At 41.2% G+C, this 6,503-nt stretch overlaps 1 long non-coding RNA gene across 1 annotated transcript in view; it reads left to right on the top strand.

The window, feature by feature from the left end:
- The window catches only part of LOC116073496, a 9,879-nt gene extending 3,898 nt beyond the window's left edge, over positions 1-5,981 (top strand). The window contains exons 2-3 of the long non-coding RNA XR_004111828.1: positions 4,016-4,131; positions 5,630-5,981. This is a non-coding gene — a long non-coding RNA (uncharacterized LOC116073496). The remainder of the gene's footprint in view (positions 1-4,015; positions 4,132-5,629) is intronic.
- Positions 5,982-6,503: the final 522 nt, after the last annotated feature.

A 6,503-nucleotide genomic window follows, 5' to 3' on the forward strand; every position in this document is an offset into this window, starting at 1 on the left:
AATACTCCTGAGGAACAATACCTGAGATAGTTCTCTGGCCTTCTCAAGCATTGGAGCATGCATGCACACAGACACACACACAGACACACACACACACACACACACACACACACACACACAGAGTGCATAGGGAGGTGATAAAGGTATAGAGTTAGGGCCAAAGCTCATAATGATTAAGTTTTAAAGTATTATAAGTAATATTGTAGTTACTTATGGTCAGGTCATTGGCTTAGAAAAAAATAAAATAATTTTGAGAATTTTTTTTTAAAGATTTATTTATTATTATATGTAAGTACATTGTAGCTGTCTTTAGACACACCAGAAGAGGGCATCAGACCTCATTATAGATGGTTGTGAGCCACCGTGTGGTTGTTGAGATTTGAACTCAAGACCTTTGGGAGAGCGGTCAGTGCTCTTAACCGCTGAGCCATCTCTCCAGCCCCAATTCTGAGAATCTTGAAGCTCATATACAGAAAACTCAGCCATGTCTTGGTGTGTTGATTTATTGCATAAAATAGTGTTCTTAGTAATAGCTGAGATGATCTGAGCCGCAAGATGATTGATTGAGTCAATAGATGAGATGATTGGACACAAAGGAGCATGCACACACATACATACAAACATTAAAAAAAAATATGGGCCTGGTGAGATGGCTCATTAGGTAAAGCACTTACTTCATAGACATGACAGCCTGAATTCAGTTCCTGAGTCCCATGGTGGAAGGAGAGAACTAACTCCTGAAAGTTACCCTCTGACCCTACACACGCACCAGGGAAGCACATGCCCATCTTCCCAACACACACACGAATTAAAAATATTAAATCTTCACTTCAAACTTTTGTTTGAAGTCTTAGAATATTTATCACATCCTATTATCCAGAAACAAGTCAGAGCCTCCAAGAGAAAGGGGTTCATGAAAACAGAGTAAGAAGCCAGGCAGTAGTGGCACACACCTTTAGTCTCACCGCTTGGGAGGCAGAGGCAGATGGATTTCTGAGTTCGAGGCCAGCCTGGTCTACAGAGTGAGTTCCAGGACAGCCAGGGCTACACAGAGAAACCCTGTCTTGAAAAACAAAACAAAACAAAAACAAAAACAAAAAACAAACAAAAGAATAAATCTAATAAAGAAATTAGAGGAAAAATAAGGGGTCAGGGCTTAGCTGGGAGAGTGCTTCCCAGGCAAGCCTGACGGTCTGAGTGCAGATCCTCAGTATTATTTAAAGAGTCAGGTGTAGTGACTGTGCCTGTAGTTCCTGTGGTGGAGGGGGGAAACGGGAGGATTCTTGAGGCTGTCCTTGGCCAATCTATCTGAATTAGTGAGCTCCAGGTACAGTATGAGTGTGTCTTAAAAATCTGTGGTACCAGAAAAGTGTAGGGATTGAGGCCTTTAATCTCAGCACTTGGGAGGCATAGTCAGAAGTTCTGTGAGTTTGAGGCTAGCCTGATCTACAAAGTGAGTTCTAGGCCAGCCAGAGATACACAGTGAAACCATCTCAGATTTAAAAATGACAACAAAGCTGGATGTACTGGCTTGCACTTCTAATCCCAGTGCTTGGGAGGTGGAAATGAGAGGATCACCAAAAATTCCACTCAGGATCTCAGTAACTACTGATTAACGTTGATACACATGTCTTAGTCAGGGTTTCTATTCCTGCACAAACATCATGACCAAGAAGCAAGTTGGGGAGGAAAGGGTTTATTCAGCTTACACTTCCACACTGCTGTTGATGACCAGAGGAAGTCAGGACTAGAACTCAAGCAGCTAACTCCAGCCTGTGTCAATTGGCACACAAAGCCAGCCAGTACACATGAGTATACATGTTATTTTGCAAAGTACTCTGACAAAATTTTAAGGAGGAAGAGCCTATTTGGGGGCCGGGGCCCAGTGTGTACCACACTTGCTTACAACTGCCTGCAACATTAGCTCCAGGAGATCCAGTGCATTCTTCCAACCTCCATGGACACCTGCACTCATGTGCTCACACAAACATACATTTACACATAAATAAAAAGTAAAATCGAGAAAAAAAAATGCAAGATCATCCTCTTAGGGAGAGGCCAGAGGGTTGCCTTTAGGTACATAACAAGGTGGAGACCAGTTTGGGAACACACAAGAATAAGACTATTTTTAGGAATTACTGGGGCTGGTGAGATGGCTCAGCAAGTGAAGACATTTGCTGCCAAGCCTGAATAGTTAAGTTCCCATAAACACATACGAGAAAAGGAAAGAAATATGTGCTGCAAAGGTTTGACTGCCATGTTTGCTGTGGTATCCTGCCCACCCCCTCCAAATGAAAGAAGGGGTTTTGTTTGCTTGCTTGTATTAAATTATGTTTGTGAGTATTTTACTTGCATGTATATCTGTATACTGTGTACATGTCTGATACCCACAGAGGCTAGAAGAGAACATTGGAATCCCTGGAACTGGAGTTATAAATGGTTATAAGATACCATGTGGATGCTGGGATGGGAACAGAGTCCAGGTCCTCTGAAAGAAAAGCAGATGCTCTTAACCACTGAGCTATCTCTCCAACCCCAAGAAACAAGTTCTCTTTTTAAAAATTTCTGGAACCACAGAGATGGCTTAGTGGGTAAAGTCCTTCCTGTGCAAATGTGAGGACCAGAGTTTAACTCTCTAGCAGCCATATAAATGCCAGATGGGTGTGGTGGCATTAACTTCAGTAATGTGTAATGTCAGGCCTCTCGAGACAGAGATAGGATCTCTGAAGTGAGCCTGCTAGTTAGACCAACTGAGTAAGTGAGCTCTGGTTTCTAGAGAAAGACCCTGCCTCAGTATATTAGTTTGAGAGCTGTTGAGGAAGATAAACAGTATTGACCTTTGGCCTCTAATACACATACCTGCGTGCTCACCTCTACAAATGTACTCATGCATTTGAATACCTATTACATACATGGAATGCATATTACACAGAAAAAGTATAAATAAATAAAAGATCCTTGTCAAATATTTTCCTTTTTTTAACTTTTTATTGACTCTTTCTGAATTTCACATCATATACCTTGATCACACTCATCTCCCTGTCCCTTCGTATCCACCCTCCGCCCTTGCAACTCCTCCCCCAACAAAAAAATTAAAAATCAAATTAAATTTAAAAATACATTCCACTGTGGAAGCTGCAGTATGTTACAGTGCATCACACAGTATACCTTTTTGTCCAGATATCTTTACTTACAAATGTTCGTTGCAATGAGTCATTGGTCTGGTTTGAGGCCTCTGACTTCTGCTACACTATCAATAATGGATCCTCACCAGGACTCCTCTTTCAGAATATCCAGTTGTTGCCCTGTGTTATGGAGATCCTGCAGCTTTGGATATGCAGGACTGGCCTCTTTATGAATTCAGCAGTTCATAGATGCGATAGATGTTGGGGTGGACCAACTCAAAGCCCTGGATCTGGGCCTTGGTGGTAGCTGAGTTGATTAGTTTGCTAGCTCTCCCACACCCACACCACCAGGGCAAGCTCTCCAGCCCTGCTCTGGCTATCTCATCCAAGTGCTGCAGCCAGCACGGACTGAGGCTCTCATGCTCTCATGCCCTGCTCACCCAAGCCCATGCCACCAGGAAGACAACTCTACTGTGCTGCTCAAGCAAGGTGGGAGCCTGCTGAAGCCAGTGAGGGATCGAGTCAGCTCTTCTGCAGTAGGAGGGGCCAGGGGAAGACATCTTTTTTCTTTCTTTCTGTGCTTAGAATTGAACCTAGGGCTTCAAATATGCTAGACAATCACTCTACCACTAAGTTGTATCTCCCAACCCAAGACTGTTCATTCCCTGTTTACAAACTATATGTAGTGTGCTCAGGAGTATTAGGGGAACAGAGAGGACTGTTTATTTAGTTGTGGGAAGGGTCACAAAGCCATATATCCATAGGAAACAATGACTGTGAACAGGGAGGTTTCTAGAGCATCAGTCCCTGAGACAGACAGTGAAAGCCCCCAGGTCTCTGACAAGTGATGGGTCTCATGTCTTCAACTGCAATAAACATATATAATTCAGGACTCTGTGGCCTTTGATGATGTGGCAGTGTACCTCACCCAAGAGGAGTAGGATCAAACTCAGAGAACTCTACAGGGAGATGATGCTGGAGAAGTGCCAGAACCTGTTCTCAGCAGGTAAGAATGCCATTGCCTCTTGTAGTGTCTTAGAGAATGTGCTATCCTGGGTACTGAGGGATCAATAGTCTCAGTCTGAATACACCAAGAAATAAAGAGATCCATTTTGTTTTGTTTTGTCTTGGTGAGGAGGGTTGTTTTTCAAGACAGGGTTTCTCTGTGTAGCCCTGGCTGTCCTGGAATTCACTCTGTAGACCAGGCTGGCCTCAAACTCAGAAATCCACCTGCCTCTGCTAAGGGAAATGTATGTCATAGCCCCCCCTCTTGCTGACGTCAGGAGTTGATTCTCTTTAACCATGTTGAGAGAGCAGCTCTCTTGTGTCTGCTAGTACATGAACTTCTGACCAGTGTCTGGTTTCTGCCTTCCATCTTAAAGTGCTGGGATTACAGATGCACACTACTGAATCGGCTTTGTGGCATTGATCATCAGGTGTCAGGCTTACATGGCAAGCATTTTATCTGCTAAGTCATCTTTCTGGCTCTTTAAAACAGTTTTATAACATGTTTAATATGAAAGAATTGGGAATTCATAGGTAGAAAATTAGTACAAATGAGAAATATTTAGAGAAATGGCATTCTCTTTTACAAAAGAAATTTGACTTTGATATTTTGAATATGGTAAATACTGTCAATTCTTGCTTAAAAGTTTGGGCTTCATCACAAAGACCTGAAGTGCCAGGGTGGGAGAATACCCAGGGGGTCCTGGACCCACTCAAAGGAGAAGGGGAAGGGGAGGGGGAGGGCTGTGGGAAGGGGTGACCAGGACGGGAGCAGTGAAAGGGATGTAAAGTGAATAAGTAGAAAAATATAGAAGTTTGTAAAACAAAACAAACCAAACAAAAGACCCTAATCACCTTAAATGAAAAGAAAAGAAAGGAAAGACAGACAGACAGATGGACAGAAAAAAGAGAGAAAGAAAGAAAAGAAAAGGAAGGCAAAGAAAAGAAAAGAAAAGAAAAAAGGGTACTTTCCTAAAACTTGATTTTCCAATTAAGTATATGGATGGGCTTACATGGTTCAGAAACCAGTCTAATATATGATAAAGTGAAAATAACTGTCAATGGACAGGTGTCTATATAGGTTCAATGAAAATATGCACCAATGGCATGGGCAATAGATTTATTGATCTCTCAATATAAAATCTATGAAATATGATTGAATAATCCTTTGGATAAATTGAGTACAGGGGAATGGAAAATTAGACCATAATTGAAGGTTTGGGCTTCAGAATTTCTACATATGTGTATCTACACATATGTTACTCTGTTTCAAGAGTCTTTAAAGAATTTTATGAAGACATTTAGGAACCTTTTCAAAGTTGGAACAGATGATAGATGATTCTTGCATTAGGGTTTCGTTATTCAACTTGGAAAAACAGCAGAAGTTATATATATATGTAGTAAGAATGCTGAGGAGCTAATAATATTTCTATTGTCATAATCATTGAAACCCTGAATTTTGAATAGTCCATTGATTATATCTATTCTTTCTTCAACAGGCAGGCAGCCACAATGCTTGGGAACTCTGTGATTGTGTGCAACATAAAGATATCCTCAGAGAACATTTATATTTTAAGAGGCATATGCAAACTGTAGACTCAAGGAACACCCGTGACTCTAATCAGTGTGGAATACTTTCCTACTCTGCACGAAAGAACATCCATGAGACAGGAGCTTTCTCTGTTGAATCAGCTTATAGGAGACTTTAATATGACCCCAAGTTCTACTCACCAGAAGACAGGCTTGTGGGACAAGTCTGTTGCATGCACCGACTTTCTTAATCAGTCATATTTTGACTCAGCACATATGAGAATCCATAAAGGAGAAAAATTCTGTGAATTGAATCAATTTTCAGGAGAGTTTACATGTTTCACAGTGGAGCTCTACCTATTCAAATGTGCACCATAAAAACCTTTGAGTGTAAAATTTGTGGGAAAGTCTTTGGGTATTCTTCAAATCTTAATAATCACATGGGAACCCACACTAGGGAGAAATGTTATGAATGTAAAATATGTAAATGTTTACATATTTTATGTAAATGTGTAAATGTAAGGAATGTGGAAAGGCTTTTACTACACACTCAGGACTTTCTACACATGCACAACACATGCAGGACAGAAGTCTTATGTATATAAATAATGTGGGAGATCCTTCATGATTTCCTCAAATATGACCAAGCATTTAAGAATTCATACTAGAGGGCTGGCGAAATGGCTCAGCGGGTAAGAGCACTAACAGCTCTTCCAAAGGTCCTGAGTTCAAATCCCAGCAACCACATGGTGGCTCACAACCACCCAAAATGAGATCTGATGCTCTCATCTGGTGTTCTCTAAAGATAGCTACAGTGTACTTATGTATAATAATAAATAAATC

This window comes from Mastomys coucha, unplaced genomic scaffold (genome assembly GCF_008632895.1).
Source record: "Mastomys coucha isolate ucsf_1 unplaced genomic scaffold, UCSF_Mcou_1 pScaffold23, whole genome shotgun sequence".
Lineage (NCBI taxonomy): Eukaryota > Metazoa > Chordata > Mammalia > Rodentia > Muridae > Mastomys > Mastomys coucha.